This window comes from Panthera onca, chromosome C2, assembly GCF_046562875.1.
Source record: "Panthera onca isolate mPanOnc1 chromosome C2, mPanOnc1 haplotype 2, whole genome shotgun sequence".
Classification (NCBI taxonomy): domain Eukaryota; kingdom Metazoa; phylum Chordata; class Mammalia; order Carnivora; family Felidae; genus Panthera; species Panthera onca.
Genome location: NC_138347.1, coordinates 28,442,883 through 28,460,121, shown reverse-complemented (window position 1 = coordinate 28,460,121; position 17,239 = coordinate 28,442,883). Strand labels below are relative to the sequence as shown.

Below are 17,239 nucleotides of genomic sequence, written 5' to 3'. Positions count from 1 at the left end.
ACTGCTGCTAGTCTACTGACATAGAGTCAAGAACTTCACAATCTTGGTTTCAATCTTCAAACAATATCTCTTTCTAATTTTCAACAATTTATACTTTTAACAATGCCAGATAAATACTGTTCTCTGTGCAGACATGTCTCAAAGACCCAGGTGGGGGAAGAAAACAAAAAACAAAAAAACGATCTTTTAAAAAAGAAAATTAGTAGACTAAAGAGGGTAAGAAATATCTACTATTTTTGTGCAGTCACTCCTCTTCTGAATTTACCATGCAAGAAGTAACAAATCCACAGATATTTATAAAGAGGCTGCTATGCATTGAGAACTGAAGACAGAAGGATAACTAAGTGACAAACTAGCCCTTGGTAGGCTCACCATCCTGTCAGAAAAAAATATAGTCCACAACATGGTGAGATACTAGTAACAGAAAAGGTATGGACACAGTTAAGAAAAAAAAAAAAAATGGAAGGGCAAATTACTGGGAAGAAGACAGGCAGGGAACGTGTTTGCTAGTTGTGAAGGCACACCATTGAGGTGGCATGTGAATTGACTGGCAATAATCAAGGCTTTGCCAAATGGAACAGAAGTTAAAAGGCTCTCTTTAAGCAGTGGGAGGAGCATCAGTCCCAGCAGGGAAGCCCAACAGCACACAGCATGTTTTAGAAATGTTAAGTAATCTACTCAAATAACAGAAACTGTGAGTAATTAGGAAGTTTTATGGAATTTGATAAAGTAATTTGGGGTCATCTGTTGAATTCAGTGATGAAAATATGGATTTATAATTTGTATGTCTTTTTCTTAATTTCCAACCTGTTGTAGAGAGAAACTTTTAAAAAATACAATGAAAGTAATTTGTTTTAAAAAAAATGAAGTGAAAACAAAAGCTAGTTCTTCACAGATATTTTGAGAACCTTGGAGAACAGGCTGCAAGATGGTGGGACAGAGGGGCAGTAAACTAGAGAGAAAACCTTCATGCTAGAGCTTGCATGGACAGTACTGTCAATAATCTTTCTACAAGTAAATGAAGAAAAGAAAATAAATAGGGTTTGAAAATTACTGGCATATCATAAACCCTACTGTTAGAATCACACTAATTTCAGATGCACAAACAGCAGGCCATGTGATTGATGGGCAAACATAGCAGAGAATCAAGGAGAATATCAGGTTCACTAGTTATTTTAAGTGAAGACGACCAGGGTCTGTGTAAGAAGAGAAAGTGAATTGACACTCTGATCAACACATTTTAAAATTATTTTAATTATTTCATTTGCCACCTTTCACGGGACAGAAAAACCCTGAGTTGACATGGTGGCTTGGTATAGTGGAGAATTTTCCTCTCAAAATGATGTTCGTTAATATCATTAACTTACTAAAAGTATTAGGTAAAGCTTACTAAAGGTATTAAGTAAAAGACTTAAAAAAAAGCCAATTCTTTAAAGACACCAAGTTCAGCAAAATGTTAATTATACTAACGTTTCCCATTGTAACAGTGTATTAGGATTAAGGAAGACCTGTTACTTTCTTATGGTCATTATGCTATTGGGATTGCTGAATTACTTTATCAGACTAGTAACAGGAGCGAATTGGAAGTTTTAGGAAAATGTAGTGGCTGTGGAGGCAAAGGCATAAGCAAGGAGGCTTCTAGCACAAACACTCCAGATGAGAAAGGCGCTCTGAGACAAAATGCTGGCTGTGGGAAAGGAAATTAAAGAGGGAGTGGAAGCAACGTTGGTAATTAATGCTTCATTTGAGCCCAGCATCCACATTTTCTTGCCCAGGTTGTCCACAAAACCAAGGAAACATCAGTTGAGAAAGCCAAGTTAATTTATGGGAATTAATTCCAACTAAAATAACTCCCCTAGATTCTGGATTGATCTTGGTTTCACCAGTACCATGTTATCAACTGAAAACCTTGTGTAGGAGTTTAAACACTTTTTCAAAGTGTTAGTTCTTAAATTAAAAACCTTACTATGAGGCATGTTTTATAAAGTTTGGGGAAGGCATTCCATGTAGACAACTAGACTTACCAACCTGGTAACCCAATCTGTTAGAACCAGCTGAATCACTGGCCATTTTTGTGTCTTCATACAGACATTTCTATATCTGACAGAAAACCTACTGAAATAGTTATCAACAATTTAATTGAACTAGAAGAAAAATATATACATTAAAGAACTCTTCCCAGGGAGAAATCATAAGATATAACAATAAAAACTCCACTTAGTGAGAAAATGAGTATTTGAAGCTAAACTGATTTATGGTCAATTATCTAATTCCACCCGAGATGGTCACTATTTTTTGTATTACCAACACTTACCAAAATTAGCTAATAAATGTTGCACTCTGAAATAAAAAGAGCACAGAAAGTATATGGAGTCCTATAAAACATTAAAGAAGGTGATTTTATTTTGTAATTTATATGGGATAAGTTTTTGTTTTTTGTTTTTTGTTTTCCAAAAGACAGAGCTGACAAGTGAGGAAAGGAAATCTGGCCTAAGGCACAGAGAAGCTTTATAAACACTTCATACTTTATATGATTTGCAATATTCATTGAATCAAATTCTTTTCCTTTTTCCTTATCACCCTCTTTGGCCTCCCATTCTCAAGAACATTACTCTACTTAAAAATATGACATACCTGTTTCTGGAGGGTAGCTGTATAATGGACAGATTATAGTAAAACCTCATGGAATATATTAATTCACACTCTTCAACTGTATTCTATTGAATACTAGTCTTCTGAGATATATAAAAATCCTCCTTTGGAAACTAAGAATCCAACGGCTGACTAACAGAATGCCTACTGAAAAGATATATTATGACAACTTCTCCAAATTTATTTGACCATGGACCTCTAGTTCAAAACAAAGAATTGTTTAACAAAACATATTTTAAAAAACACATATTGAACATATATTCATTTTTAAATCTTGAAAAAATTTAAATGTACATAAGTGATCATCACTAATAGCTCATTTTTATATGCTTTCAAACTATTCATTGTACATTCAAAATAGTCTGTCTTTTCTATCTGGGAGAAAAGATCTAAATTTGATCATTTTTCAAGGACAACTTTTTGGCTATGTAAATTTGCCAGCTGGCTATCTATGATTTATCTATCCAACTGTCATAAGTGGTTGTTGGTTACTTGGTAAAACAAGGGCGTTGACAAATTAAGAACAACAAACTAATTATATCTTGTGGGTCACAAGAATATGCATGATTATAATTTTCATTTTAACAAAATTAAAAGTTGAGAATTAGAGCGCAGTAACAACTATGCTCATCAAATAATAAAAGCAGATTTTGGACTATCAGTCATTAACACATAATTATACCTGAATGAAAGAACTCTTAGCATTTAACAAATAAAACTCTGGTCGATTTAAAATCTCAATTTAGAGGAAAAAATAATATAAGAATATGTGAGGAATGACTACCAAACCAAAAAATTATTAGTAACTGTATAGTCCTTTTATTTGACAAATACAATGGTTTAAAGATTTTCCTACTTAAATTACAAGAAAGAACAAAGAGAATGATTAAAACAAAAAAATAAGAAGAATAATTAAATAACTTAATCCCTGGGTTTCCTGAATATACTCAGAATAGTCAGGAAACAGGAATTTGTATTAGCACTGTGCCCACCATCTCACACGTAAAATAAGGAAAAAAATCTGGCTCAAAGTTGCCATCCCCCTTTCGAAACATCAGGGTCCATTAAAATACCGTGAATTTTAGGATTTCCTATCTGTTTTCTTCTAACAAGAATTTTCAGCTAGCTAATTGAAAGTGAACTCTTCACAACTAATTATGAGCACAATAATTCATCACTATGTCCTTTCCCAGTTTAGTCTAAGTGCTTCTGTCCAGGCGTAAGCAGCGCAAAGTGCTAGAGCTTAAGACATGACAAATTCATTTAGGCTGTAGCTATACGAGATAACAGGAGTGCTAATCCAAGTAGAATTAACCACTTGCCCATCTCTTTCTGTCGTACTGCCCACCTACTTGTGGTAACTTAATCAGATTATTTTATCACATCTCAGAAATGCTAATATACTATTTGCCTTGTAAGAGGTAACCATTTTATATAATTCAAAAAGTAATCATTGACTCAGATTGTGATAAAACCACAATAACCAAACATGCTTCTATTTTTCCTCAAAACAATAATTAACTTTTTATCTGAAATCAGATTGCTATTTCGGGTTTTATATTAACTGTCCATTTTCTCTGGGTTTTGGTAAAAACAAATTATCATCAGCACAACTAATATTTCTGATTTCAAGCTTCTCAATCCCTCTCCAGAAGTAATCTATACCTTTGAATTCTGCAGAATCTCTCGTGTCTTTCTTAGGGCATTTAACTTCTTTCTACTGCTTGATAAAATTTATTTATCTCCTTTCGCTGTAAGCTCCTTAGACTGTATCTTATTCACTGTTTTGTTTTAAACCACACTGTGCCTAATGAAATAATTTGCACAGATATAACACAAAATATAAATCTGGTGACTACGAGCTAATTTATAACTAAGAAATTATGGTCCAAAATATATTAAAATTACATTGATTAAGCCTTAAGAATGCAGGAAAAATATTCTCACCATCTGTCTCCAACAAGGTTTGTATCTACTTTCTGAGAAAGGAAATCGAGAAGGCTGTTGAAAAGTAGCTCTCCTGTCATCTGGAGTCTTCAGATTCCCTGTTCCTCCTTCAGTCTCATGTACATCTGAGGAAAAGGAAAAAGATAGTTTTGCATCTATTCCAAACCAGATTCTGGAATATCTTATGTGAAGTTCTGTAAACTTTTCCCAGTATCTTTTCTTGTTCAAGTTCCATGTAGAAATAGGCATTTAAGAGAGAAATATGGTTTTATGAAATATGAATCATTCATTAAAGGAGAGCAACATATCTTTGCTTTCCAGACAGTACATTTGATAAAAGTAGATGCTTCAAGAAAACAAACTGTGAAAAGGTTTATAATTGTTTCGGATATACTTATAACCTCTGTTAATTTTAAATTTCAGTCAAATCAATTCAATTAAGTTACAACTAAAAATTCTAAATCCTTCCAAAGGTGTATTTTCAAAACAGAAAAATAAAAAGAAAAAATATATATAGTTTTTTCTCATATTAAGCTTTTTCTGTTACAAAATACTATTTATGTAACCTTCCTAGCACAAAATTTGTAATAAATATCAAATGACTTATGTTCATAGACAGACTTGTGCCCCAATCTTCAAAGCAACTTTATTTTAAATAAAGTTGTTGGAAACAACTCAAATGCCTATCAGTAGGTAAATAAATTTCGGTATGCCTATACAATGAAACATTTACTACTCAGCAACAAAAAAGGATGCACTATTGATATAAGCAACAGCTGGGATGAGTTTCAAAATAATCATGTTGAGTGCAAGAAGTCAGACAAAAAGGAAAACATAGGGTGTAATTCCATTTGCATAAAACTGTAGAAAATGCAAAGTAATCAAGAGGGAGAGAAAACATTTCAGTGGTTACCTGGGGATACAGGGGTGGGAAGGTACAGGAAGGAGGGATTACAAAAGGACACTACCTTAATTGCGGAGAGACGGTATCATGCATATGTACATATGTCAAAATTGATCAAACTGTAAACCTTAAATACGTGCAGTTTATTGGATGTCAATTATAACTCAATAAAGCTATAAAAAATTAAATTTCTTAAAATGTTGTATGCTCCTTGATGTAGCAATTCCAAGTCAAGGATTTATCCTAATGAGAATTTATACAAGTATTTGGCCATAAGGATGTCATAATATACGTTATTTATAATAGTAGAAACCATTGAAAACAGCCATTGAATCTCCAAATAAAAAGTCTGGGAAATTTTCGTATATTACATGGTGAGATACTATGTATACACTAAAATACTACATAAAAAATTATAGTATATCATCATATATAACTTATTACATAGTAAGTGATAAAAATAGGAAACACAGCATTATGTTCAGTAAACTGAATGTGTTTCAAAAGTATATGAAAATAAATGCAGCAATTATTTCATTTAGAGATAATTTTTATTTTTCCTTTTTTGCTGATTTATATTTCCTAGTTTCTTTATAACAAACATGTATTACTTTGGTAATCAATAAAACAAATTCAAGGATGAAAACAGCAGCAGTCTACAAGTGTCCACTCCCTAGTACAAGTAAAACTTGTACAAGTAAAATACTCCTCAGAGGGGGTGTACATTACAGAGTTTTGAGCTATCACGTCACCTCCACCAGTGACCTAGCCAACAGTAGTGAGAAAAGGGCAGGTCTGACAGGATGAACTGGAGTAATAATTAGTAGCCAAGTGATTTACCAGTTATAAAGCTCTTTTATGGGCATGACCTCATTTGATCTTCATAACTCAGTGAAACAAGCAGAGAAGGCATTATCCCATTTTATAGAAGAGGAAACAGACAATGAGCAAGACTAGGTAAATGTCATGTCCCAATATTACAGGTCTTGGATTTAAATGGAGTCTTAACTATCAATTCTGGTACGAATTCTAAGAGGAATAGGGGACAAACACTTCTGATTATGTATAACTAGAAGGCAGTGATTTACACGTGAATTTAAAAATACCCATATTTGCTACTATATTAGTATTCTCATTTGAATATGCTAGGGGCCTTAGGGACGTCCTAAATTCCCAGGCCCAACCTCAGAAGCTATACCCAGGCAACCTCATCTTGTCCCTGGTCAACATTACCTACTAAAGCACTGAAATTCAAGAATTTGATTACTCAGTTTTCAGTTGCATTTCTTTCCTTCTTGGAAAAAAAAAAAAAGTAGAACCCATAACTACATTTATGAATGCTGCAAATAGTGACTTACAAGTTTGATGTCAAAAGATCTAACTTAACGGTACTTTAAAATACCACCTTTTGGGTCAAATCTCTTTTGGTACATGTGCAGACAAGAAATAGTCTCCGAACAACCCCAAGTATATTATATTCAGTGAAGAAAATGACCAACTCCTCACTAAAGTATCAGTAAACATCTTCAGAGGCACATTATGAACAGGTTGGTTAGCATCTGCTGATGAGGTCTTGAAGCATAAGAAACCCTTGTAGTTACTACTCCAACCATCAGCCCCATGACTACGAGAGACTAAAAAGCTCTTGTTTTCTGGACACTTATTGTGTATCAGGACTCCACTAACCTCTCTCTATATACCATCTTTAAAACAACCTTATGAGAGAACTGTTATCAACCCCACTTTATAGAGGAGGAAACTAAGTTTAAGTTACCCCAAATCATAAAACCAGTAAAAGCTTAAAGTGGAATTCAAACTCTGGTATATTCTACTTGGAACCAAGATGGGGCCTTGGCAGTTCTCTGGAACATAAATCTGACTTTTCTCTTGTGTAACCCACCCACAATGGTTTCAATTCAAGTAGGGCAAAAACACTGGAGAATGGTATATGAAGTTCATGACTACATTTCCCATGTAAAGAGTAAAAAATATCCAGAGCTCACAATCTGTGTCTGATACGGTGCCACATTCTAGAATAGTTTGTATTAATGTTTAATGGCTGGTCTCTATTAAAGCATTGTTTTAACCCCTTTGAGCTAACATGATCATGTGAAAGATATATAAGTATTTAAATAAAAATTAGCAAAAGATAATATAAAAGAAACACCTCTCACAGATTAAAACTGTCTTATATCAATAGATGAGTAATTCAGTCTTAAGTCCAAGTCAGTGAAACTGAATGTGCCAGGTGTTTTGAACTATGAAGATAGGAAGCATTTCTATGAATAAGAAAACATTTAAATAACTTTGTTAGAATTGTAGAAAAGAAGTATTTCTGTAGAATATTATGCAATCATCAAAATATATTATTTCAAATAATATTTAATGATAAAGATGGTAAAAGGAATGTATGTGATGCTAAGAAAGCAAGGTTCTAAACTATCTGTTAAGTTGAACAAATTCTAGGGGCTAGGGACTGTGCTAGGTGTTGGAATTACAAAGGGAACAAGATTCCTAGTGCAAAACTACTCTTCACTGTGTTATTTGCATGATTAGGACCTTCAGGTTGTTTAGATATCAGTTTAAATGTCATTTCCTCAGAGAAGCTTCTCCTTATCACTTTATGGAAAGTAGCTTCCTCTCTACCTCTTACTTTGTTTAAACTCTTTATTTTGTTTTCTGTTTCCTTGTTTTCTTTTATCTGCATCTACTGAGATGCCTAATGGGGTTCTTATCCTTTATTCTATCATTAATGGATTACTACGTTATATTAAGCTATATTACATTAATTGATTGTTTCAGTGTGAAAACAACCCTTCCTTTTTGAGACAAATATCTACAACTAACACCATAATTAATAGTGAAAGACTGAATGCTTTGCCCTATCACGCTGGTAAAGAGGTAAGACGTTTGCTCTAGATACCACTCTGAGACTTTACTCATTGCAATCAGGCCAGAAATTTAAAGACACATAGACAGGAAAAGAAAAAGTTAAAACTCTCTATTTGCAGGCAACATTACCTTGTATGTAGATAAGAAATCTACAAAAAAAAAAAAAAAAAAAACTACTAAGAATATGTCGAAAGGTTGTAGGGTATGAGATCCAAATGTAAGAATTAATTGCATTTCTATGTACTAAAAATAAATAATCCAAAAATTAAATTTTTAAAGTTCCACTCACAATAGCAGCAAAAAGAGCAAAAAGAGACTTAGGAGAAATTTAACAAAAGAAGTGCAACACCTGTGCACTGAAAAACTAGAAAACGTTACGAGAAATTAAAGATCTAAATAAACAAAGATACATTCTATGTTCATGGATTAGAAGACAATGTTGTTAAGATAGCAATTCTACAAATCAACACCCCCCCCCCAACAAAATGAATAATCCAATTAAAAAATAGGCAGAAGAAATAAACAGACATTTCCCCAAACAAGACATGCAGCTGGCCAACAGACACATGAAAAGATGCTCAACATCACTCATCATCAGGGAAATGCAAGTCAAAACCACAATAAGATATCCCCTCACACCTCTAAGAACGGCTAAAATCAAAAACATAAGATGGGTGTCTGTGTGATTCAGTTGGTTAAGTGGCTGACTTTGGCTTAGGTCACGATCTCGTGTTTATGGGTTCAAGCCCCACAGTGGGCTTGCTGCTATCAGCTCAGAGCCCACTTTAGATCATCTGTCTCCCTCTCTCTTGCTGCCCCCTCTCTCCACATGCTCTCTCTCTTTCTCTCAGTAAGTAAATAAAGAACATTAAAAAAAACACAAGAAACAACAAGTGTTGGGGAGGATATGGAGAAAAAGGAACCCTCTTTCACTACTGGTGAGAATCAAACTGGTGCAGCCACGCTGGAATACAGTATGGATGTTCCTCAAAAAGTTAAAAATAGAACTATCCTACAACCCAGTAATTATGCTACTGGGTTTTACCTCCAAAATACAAAAGTACTAATTAAAGGGATACATGCACCCCTATGTTTACAGCAGCATTAAAATCGTCAAATTATGGAAGCAGCCCAATGTCCATCAATAGATGAATGGATAAAAAGATGTGTTGTCTATATACAATGCAATATTATTTGGCTATAAAAAAAAAAAAAAAAAGTGAAATCTTGCCATTTGCAACGACATGGATGGAGCCAGAGAGTATAATGCTAAGTAAGATAAGCTGGTCAGAGAAAGACAAATACCACATGATTTCACTCGTGTGGAATTTAAGAAACAAAACAAATGAGCAAGGGGATAAAAAGAAAGAGGGGGAGGGAGGGAGGGAGGGAGGGAGAGAGAGAGAGAGAGAGAGAGAGAGAGAGAGAGAAAGAGAGAGAAAGAAACGAAGAAACAAACTCTTAACTATTGAGAACAAATTGATGGTTACCAGAGCGGAGGTCAATGGGGGGGGGGGGGGGGCGGGAGGGGTGTGAAATAGGTGATGGGGATGAAGGAGCAGACTTGTGATAAACATGGGGTTATACACAGAATTGTTGAATCACTACATTGTACACTTAAAACGAATATAACACTGTATGTTAACTACACTGGAATTAAAATAAAAAAATAAATCTATCAATTTCTACCATGCTTTCTTTTTTGTAGAAATTGATTCTGATATAATACATATGAAAGTATAAAGGATTGAGAATATGCAAAACAATTTTGAAAAAGAAGACTAAAGCTTTAGGACTTATACTACCTAACTTTAAAACTTACTATAAAGCTGTAATAACCAACACAGTGTGATATTGGCATAAAGATAGACATACAGATAATGAAATAGGATAGAGCCCAGAATAAACTCTCACATTCATGGTCATTTGAATCTAACAAACGTGCCATAGTGTTTCAATGAGGAAAGAATAGTCTTTTTAATATATGATGCTGGAACAGGTAAAAAATCATACACAACAATAAAAAGACAAATAAGTGTAAATCTTTCACAACATACAAAAATCAGAACTTGAAATCGAATTATAAGAACTAAAACTACAAAACTTCTAAGAGGCACAGGAAAAAGTCTTGTGACCTTAAGTCAGGGAAAAAATTCTTAAACATGGCAACAAAGGTGTGATCCATTAAAAAACAAACAAACCAAAAATGGACAATTGGGACTTGAAAAAAATTTTCAAAAGATATAATTTACATAAAAGACAAACCACATAATAAGATAAAATATTTGCAAATCACACATGATATACATGATAAAGAAGTGGTATCTAACATATTAAAACCCTCAAGACTTGAAGAAGAATAAAACAATTTTTTTTAAATGGGCTAAATATCTGAAGACATCTCACCAAAGACACATAAATGTGTAGTAAACATACGAAAAGATGTTCATCATCATTACCTAATAGAGAAATGCAAATAAAACCACGATGGAATTCCACTAGACAACTCATTAAAATAGCTATAATTTTTTTTTTTTTTAACTGAAAAATCTAAAGGTTGGGAGGATAGGGAGAAAGTGAAATCCTCATACATTGCTGATGAGAACGTGAAATAGCACAGCCACTCTGGAAAACAGCTTGGCAATTTCTTAAAAAGTGAAACATACCCATATACTTAAACATATGACCCAGCAATTTCACTCCTGGATATCTAACCAAGAGGAATGAAAACATATGCATTTGTATGCAAATGATCAGAGGAGCATCAATCATAATAGCCCCAAACTGTAAACAACCCAAATATTCATCAACTGGTGAAGGGATGAGCATAAAGTAGCAACCAAAAAAAGAAATAAATTAATAATTCATGCAACAAGGATAAACCTAAGAAACATAATGCTCAGGGAAGGAAGCTGGATTTATAGCTGTTTTTTGGATGGTTCCATTTATATGTAAAATGTCTAAAAAAGCCAAAATTACAGAGAAAGAAAGCAGATCATCTCCTGGGACAGGAGAAGAGAACAGAAATTAACTGCAACAAGCATGAAGGAACCCTTTGGAACGATGAAACTGTTCTAAAACTAGACTGTGGTGATGGTTGCACATCTAAATAAATTGACTCAAAATCCCCAAACTGAACAATGAGAATGAGTGAACTGTATGGTATGGAAACTATACCTCAATAAGGCTGTAAAAAATAAAAAGGATATATTCTACCCATAATCGTAAAAAGGATACATTCTATACAGATGCATAAAATGAACCTGATATTAAAATAAATTGCCATTTTTCTCATTTATTTAAAATAATAATCATAATTAATGATAAGCCTAATGTATAACAATTACTTTTTAGAGAATTCAAAAGCAGTTTTAAGAGGACTATTCATCTCTCTCATACTGCTGGTGGAAATGTAAAATGCTACAACTGCTAAGGAGAACAGTTTGGCAGTTCCTTAAAAGTTAAACATAGAATTACCATATGACCCAGAAATTCTAACCCCTAGGTATAAATAGAAGAGAAATGAAAACTTATGTCCATATAAATATCTGTATCTGCATGTTCATAACAGCATGATTCATAATGACCCAAAACTGGAAACAATCTAAGTGTCTATCAACTAATGAATGGGTAAACAAACTATGATATATACAATAGAATATTATCCAGCCCCCCCCAAAAAAAGATGAAGTATTGATACATGCTACAACATAGATGAACCCTGAAAATTATTACACTGAGTGAAAGAAGCCAGTCACAAAAAAAACCCATGTATTATGATTCCATTCATGTGAAATATCCAGAATAGGCAAATTCAGAAACAGAAAACAGATTCGTACTAGTTGCCTAGGGCTGGGAGTGAGGAAGGACAGGAATGGGGAGTGACTGCTAGTGGGTATGGAGTTTCTTATTAGGGTCATGAAAATGTCCATAAATCAGATGGATGGTGGTGCTGGTCGCATACCTGCGTGACTATAAAGAACACTTGAAATGGGTAAATTTTATTGTATGTGAACTGTATTTCAATAAATCTATTTAAAAGAGGACTATTAACCTAGGATTTATTAAAACATCAAAAGAAATTTCAGAGTAAAAATCTAGATTTCTATTCTTGCTATTCACTTTTGGGCATGTCTAACATTTATTTAAACAGGTATGTTAGTGTTCAGTTCATGGTGGCTAATTATAAATCATTTTTTAAAAGTCAACCGTATTTTTACAAACCAGTAACAAACAGAAAATAACATTTTAAAAACACCCAACAACAAAATATATCTAAGAATAAAAGTAACTTGAAAATATATTGGGAGACATTAAATACAAGCTAAATAAATAAGAGGACATACCACGTTCATGGTATGATAGAAAAACTCTATATCAAAAAATGACGATTTTTTTCCCCAAATTGGACTAATATATTTAATGCAATGCCAACTGAAATCCAAAAGGTTTTAGAAGTTGATTCTAAAATTCACAGTGGAGCACCAAAGCCCAAATGGACAAGCCATCCAACCAGAAATAGAATCCAGTAGGGAACTGGCCCCGCCTATACCGAGATCTATCATAAAGCTGTCCTAATGAAATTAGTGTGTTTCTGGAAAAGAAACAAACTGTTGGAAAAGAAACAGACCTTCACATATAAGAAAAAACGATATTTGACAAAAGTCACACTGCAAATCATTGAAGAAAAGAGGAATCATTCAACAGTGCTGAGAGAATTGGTTATTCATTTGGGGGGGAAAAGAAACTAGACCACGCTTGTATAATATAGAAACAATAAATTCCAGAGAGATTAAAATTTTAGGTAGAGAAGACAAGTCTTTACTATTTTTTTAAATAAAACATAAGAGACTATCATTATGAACTCAGAGTATGAAAAAAAGTTTAAAATTTAAGACACAGAAAGGGTTAACCATAAAGCATGTGATTAATAAATTCAACTATATTATAATTAAAAATTTCCTTTCATCTGTAAATACAACAAGGAAAAGTAAGATTACAATACCACGAAGCACACGGACAAAGAAAATTTTGGTACCTAGAATGTATGTGTGTGTGTGCCTGTGTGTCTGTGTGTGTATCCTACAGCATTTTAATTAAAAATAGGCAAAATGTAAAAAAGTATCCCTAATTAAGGGTGTGAGGGCCTGAACAGGATGAGGCAGTGCCTGTGGAGAGTGGAGACAACCATTGGCATGAGAGTCAGAGTTCAAGCTTTGGCAAAGTAGTGTGGGTTGAGCAGGACCATGTACAGCAGTGATCTAACAGCAGATGTCAATGCCTGATCAGGGGGAGGAAGGTGCCCATTAATAGATGTACTGTGCTGTATACTGTAGGAATCCAAACCTGGTGAGGAAGGCTTCCACATGAAGGGTCTTCAAAGCTCAAACCGAATTTGGGGAAGAGGGTCCAAGGAATATGGCAAGTTCATCACATACAGTGGGACTGATCAAATAAGTAAATAAATTTAGGTTAATAAGTAAATAAATTTAGACTAATCTCACTGTTATAGAAAGAAATGAAATTGGAAGTAGCAGCAGCATGATTGATGAGTGGCATGTCAAAAGGACACAGAAGCCAACTTAAAAGGATCCCACTGGCTAAATCAGGGCAAGATGAGCATCAAAATAACAATAGTAACTGATTATAGCTCATTGAAATAATATACAGAATCATTAACTTATACTGATACAGAGAAATTAATTAAAGTTTGATCAGGAAGGAGAGAGTCACACAGTTTCACAGTATCTCCACACAAAACAATTATTAAACACAAAGGGAAAATGAGTAATTTCACAGAAAGAAACATGGCAGACACCATCTTAATCAAGTTAATATAAATAGTAAAGGGTCAAAATGAAAATCACGTGCCACTTGATAAGATAAAAAGAGAAGACAGACCATAACGTCTGTGATATCCCTGCCAAGTGTTCATAACTTGCATGTAGTCATTAGGAAACTGCAGACAAACATAAAGAAGAGACATTCTACAAAATAAGTGGCCAATACAGTATAGTCTTGAAAAGTGCCAAGGTCTTGAAAGTCAAACAAACACTGAAGAACTGTTCCAGATTGAAGGAGACTGAAAAGATGTGACAAGTAAAATGCAAGGCGTGCTTCTAAACTAGATCCTTTTGCTATAAAGGACATTATTGGGACTACTTGTGAAAATTGAATGAGATCTGAGGATTAGATGGTAGTAATGCATCAATGTTAATTTCCTGATTTTGATGGCTTTATTGTGTCTTATAGGACAATGTCCTTGTTTGTAGGAAATATACACTCATTTATTCAGGGGTGATGAGGCATCAAATCAAATCTTCAGGGGAAAAATTTTCTCCTTTATTGTACTTAAAACTTTTCCATGTGCTGTTATTTAAAATTTTTTAAATATAAAAATAAATATATTTAATGCATAGTTTTAAGTATATAATGCACAGAAGACATACACAAGCAATTCATGAAAGAAAAATACCAATGGTGAGTAGTCGCATGAAAAGATGTTCCAAACATCATTAGCAATCACAGAAAGGCAAATTAAGACCACAATAAGATTCCATTTTGTAGCTGCTATATTAAGAAAAATTACGTAGCCCGAGATTTCCAAGTTTCAGCAATGATTTGGTTCACTGGGAGCTTCTGTGATATTATTAGTGGTATGGAAACTGGTCCAATGACTTTGGAAAACAATTGGCATTGACTCATATAATTGCATAATGTACTCATACAATACTCACATGATTCTCTACACTTCTACTCTTAGGTATATTTTCTAGAGTCTTACACATGTGCACCAGAACACATATAAAAGAATACAGACATTAGCAATGCATCCAATAGCTACATATATACACGAGACATAGGCAAACGGAAGTAATTCAATATAAACAATTCAATATAAACAATTCAATATAAACATTTCCCCTCACTTGTCATAAAGGCTAGTGGTCACATATTCACCTGATTGGTCAGAAGTATGATAAGAAAAGCCTAATCCATCCTAAAGAGCAGAATTTCTTTGCCCAATAAACAATTCATTGTGTGTGTGTGTGTGTGTGTGTGTGTGTGTGTGTGTGTGTGTATGTGCGGATGTATATATATATCAATGTACAGATGTACACCAACTTCAATATAGATACACCAAAAATAAATAAGACAAGCAAACAAGAAAAAAAATACGAAACAGCAACAATCCAGATGTCTACTGCTAAGACAATAAATAAATTCATACAATGAAATATTACTCAGCAGTGAAATAAATATACTACAACTACACACAACAATAAATAAATTTTAAAAGACCATAATGAGCAAAAAAAAGCAGATCTCAGACTATATATGCCACCATTTTTATAAAACTTAAAAAAAAAAGGAAAATTAAACAGCATATTACTTAAAGATCCGTGGATTAAAACCAGTGTTATTAAAAAGTAAATGATAAAAAAATTGAAGAGTGATTGGGGGGTCAGGGAGAGCAGTAAGAGCAGAGGTACAGGCAAGAGGTATATGCTAATAGATGCAACTTTATTAGTAAAGCTCTAGTTCCATGTTGGCTGGTAGATCATTTTAATATTATGCTTTATAATATTAATATATTCCTGTTTGCATAATAAAAAATAAGCGCCACATTGTGGCAAATCAGAGTTTTACTTTGATAAGAATATTAGTTAGGTATGCATCTTAAGTTGCACCCATGAACAAATGCTAATTGCTGGGCAACAGATTTTCCTAACTCTCCTTTTTAAAAAAAGCAAAGGAGTATATAAAGAGATACACTCCAAAGAACTGGGAAGCAGATGTATAGGTAAAAACTTAGAGCTTGGTCAACCAAAAAATGAGCCTAATTCTTATCTATCATCAATCTGGTCTCAAAACTAGTATAAATGCTAGCTTAATTACTGCAAATTTGCAGAACTCTCTTATGGGAGATGGTCATTTTGCAACAAATTACTTAACACGAGAAATAGGCAAACGGAAGTAATTCAATATACTTCATTCTGAACAAACAGTATTTCCCCTTTAATTATAAATATTTCCCCGCATTGGTGTATAGGTTAGTGGTCACATATTCACCTGATTGGCAGAAAAGCCTAATGCACATTAAAGAGCAGAATTTTTTTGCCCAATAAACAACTCTTTATATTTACTATGTAGTACTTTTATCTGACAAAACCCAGGGTAATTCAATTTTCTCCACAACCTTGCATTAAACATAGGGTACGTATTATCAAGCAACACCTACCTCATGCAGTAAAATATTTTTAAAAGTTTAAAAATAAGTTAGAAATATTTATTGAGTACCTATAATATAAAAGGTACTTTATAAGATGCTTCTCAGCATTTTATGCAATACAGATTGAAAATCTTAGCTATGTGCTGCATTCTTGTTAAACACAAACAAATACAATAATCTGGTTAAAAGGCATCTTGCACTAATTCTTTTTCAAAAGAAAAGTCACTTGTCTTGATACATAGTGTACGTGTGTGTGTGTGTGTGTGTGTGTGTATCACGGCAATTCTTTCTCTTGGCTTAGATAACTATTAAATGATATGCGTGAACATTACTTAACAGGCTGCACAATACTTAACAGGCTGAGGAAGCTGGGGTGGGGACAACAGCCTATTTGTTAACAACATGCGTCCTTTAGACGGACTGTTGCATCATGTTATACAGGGAACAAACAAAAACTAAATGAGGTATTGATAGAAAGAATAAATATATTTGTTATGCAGTTTCTGAAACTAGAATACACTGGGCACTAAATAAATGCTCAGTATATAAATGCTTCTTTGAATCTCTATTTTAAAATTACTTCCAGGGCACCTGAGTGGCTCAATCGGTTG

The 17,239-nt window shown here is 33.6% G+C and overlaps 1 protein-coding gene across 2 annotated transcripts in view; it reads right to left on the bottom strand.

Annotated features, from left to right (window-relative positions):
• Window positions 1-4,724, bottom strand: part of NRIP1 (nuclear receptor interacting protein 1) — a 49,092-nt gene extending 44,368 nt beyond the window's left edge. For both annotated transcript variants that reach the window (XM_060640287.3, XM_060640288.3), the window contains exon 1: window positions 4,600-4,724. The gene's annotated coding sequence lies outside the window, so the exon portion shown is untranslated. The remainder of the gene's footprint in view (window positions 1-4,599) is intronic.
• Between the last annotated feature and the right edge of the window lie 12,515 nt (window positions 4,725-17,239).